This window comes from Corvus brachyrhynchos, unplaced genomic scaffold (genome assembly GCF_000691975.1).
Source record: "Corvus brachyrhynchos isolate BGI_N302 unplaced genomic scaffold, ASM69197v1 scaffold83, whole genome shotgun sequence".
Taxonomy (NCBI): domain Eukaryota; kingdom Metazoa; phylum Chordata; class Aves; order Passeriformes; family Corvidae; genus Corvus; species Corvus brachyrhynchos.
In genome coordinates this window covers 6,624,365-6,626,961 of record NW_008238464.1, presented here as the reverse complement: position 1 = coordinate 6,626,961, position 2,597 = coordinate 6,624,365, and the positions used below count along the sequence as shown (strand labels likewise).

Here is a 2,597-nt window from a genome sequence, read left to right as displayed (position 1 = left end):
CGCACCTGCCCTGCTCACCGGGAGCCGCCAGCGCCCCTGCCGGCTGCGAGCGGAACTGCACCCGAGGGGAAAGGGCCCGACAGCCGAGAAGGCTGGCACTGGGTTTGTGTTTGCTGTTACTGCCATAGTTACTGTTGTTTGTTTGACTGGTTATACACATATAGATATATAATAGTAAAGAACTGTTATTCCTGTTCCTCATATTTTTGCCTGAAAGCCCCTTAATTTCAAAATTATAATAATTTGGAGGGAAGGGGGTTTTAATTTTTTTTTTCTCTTCCATTTCAAGGGAGACTCCTGCCTTCCTTGCCAGACACCTGTCTTTCAAACCAAGATATTAGTATACAGAAACCAATTTCAAGCAGGCCTAAAGAAATTTTCCTGCAGATTGGACTCCCTCCATGTCTGACTGCAAAGGCTTAAATGAAAGCAAACCAGGTATTTAGACCAACAGACACAAGACATGCCAAATGTATCAAGTCAAGTGGCATGAAATGAGTTGTGCCTCTAGGAAAAGCATATTCTCATAACAAATCAGATGAACTTTCAATTGACTTTACTCAGTGAACTTCTACCAAACAGCCAAAAAAACCCAGACCCGTTCCCACAGCTGCCAACTTCCACTTAAAAATCACTTTTAAAAATTTAAGTTTCTCCATGATGTGATCATGAGAGGAATTGTGTCTTCACTGGTGCAAGATCGAGAGTGGGAGTGATTTCTGAAAACCAAGCAGCAGAGCACATTCCCACATGCTTCAAGCTCAATCCTTAACCAAGTAAGGAATATGCAATTACTGACATTTCCAACCATCAATTTCTTTCAGACCAAACACTAATAGTAGGACTCATCTCTCCTTACAAAGGTCTAAAAATTAGTCATGCAAGTTTGATCTAGTTACCCCAAACCAGCCCATAGTTGTTGGAAAGAAACTGGCAGAGTTAATTTTTGGCCTGCTTCACTCCATAAAGAACCCAAGGTCACTAGTCCAGACTTGTGCATCTGATTTTTAAACAGAAATTTTCTCTCCAACTTAAATGTCTAAAAGTAACTTTGCAGATTTTCCAAACCCAAGAGTTATTAATAAAATATGAGTAGTTTCTTGGGTTATATTTAACAACAACAAATTGGGTTAAAGTTAAAAACAAACTTCAATAACAGCACCTCTGTACAGATCTTCATGTCCTAAGAATTATCACTTTTTATCAGCCTTTTCCGGCACAAAGGAAGAAGTCTGTTACAGCTTTGACACAAAGTTCAGCTGTAAGCAACCAAAGGAAGAAAGCTCCCCAAAATCACGAGCAGTGTAGTGGAAGTCACATGCATTAAGAAGTTATCATACTAATCACTATTTCTTCCTTTTAAAGTGAACAAATCATTACCAGGAAAATATTTCACTTCACCTCTCATGTGAATGGAAAAAAACCACAAGGAAAAAGAGGACCTGAACAACAGACAGTTACAGGATAAACAAATTTCTTTTGTTTCTTCTTGGTAGGAATGCAGCATAGTATTTGCATAATCAAAATTTATTCTTTATTAAAGTATATGCTGAATGTTACAGAAAAGATTAATGCTGAATTTTGGCCATGGCTCTTCTCAGCTATGCAAAGGTGAGCGGGGAGTAAGAAAAGTCCATCACATACAAAGCAGGGACTACTCACACTGAACTCATCTGTAACTTCACAACCTGAAATTGAGAGAATCAGCTGCAACTTGTTTTCTGATTGGAGAGCACTTTTTTCCTACAAGGACTGGTGGAAGCCTTCCCTAGTTTTATGAAGGATTTTAAACTTTCTTTTATATTTAGTAACAGTATTTTAGTTTAGGGGAAGGGGATGGAGAGAAAAAACAAGATACAAGAGCTAAAAGACTTTACTCTTAATAGAAGATATAGGGCATGGTCCTTGTGCCAGACTATTACTTTGAGCCTAAGAGCAGAGGGTCCCATTCCCTCTCCATCCTACCCTTTCTGCTCCATTTGCATGCTTTCCCTCTTCCTCCAGTTCTAAGGCTCCTCTAGCTCAAGGTGAGGGAACTCAACCCACTCCACAGGCACACACAAGCCAATACATTTTATCATACTAAAAGATGAGGGTCAGAGATTACTTGAGGCAAATGGCAGGAGTAGGCAAGAGCTGTTCATTTGGCTTCACTGCTTATATCCACTTTAATACATCTATTCCAGGGGAGACATCCAAATACTTCCTTCTCATGCTCTGCACAGCCTACCCTCTGACCTACTGTCCATTAATCTGCTTCGTTCTTAACGGACATTACTGTCCAAAGGAACACAGCTTCAAACTGGTCCAGTTTGGGGGGAAAAAAAAAAAATCGGGATTCTTTTCAAGCAGCAAAATGAACATTAGAATCTTACACTGCTAAATAAATCCCAAAATTATGACTATCTTGTCATTATGTGCAGATCTGCTTATAAATAAACTAGGTATGGGAGCACAGAATCAGGAAGAAGGCCACAATGAAAAGATTAACTACTCTTTTGTAGTAAATTTAGATTAAATCCCAATAGAATTTTTTTAGACAATCTTTCAGCACTCAGAGGTGGCAGTTTTATGCTGCTGTGAAACAAAACCAACCA

The 2,597-nt window shown here is 39.4% G+C and overlaps 1 protein-coding gene across 1 annotated transcript in view; it reads right to left on the bottom strand.

Annotated features, from left to right (window-relative positions):
- Positions 1-2,597, bottom strand: part of GRTP1 (growth hormone regulated TBC protein 1) — a 37,454-nt gene that overhangs the window by 20,931 nt on the left and 13,926 nt on the right. The gene's annotated exons all lie outside the window — the stretch shown is intronic.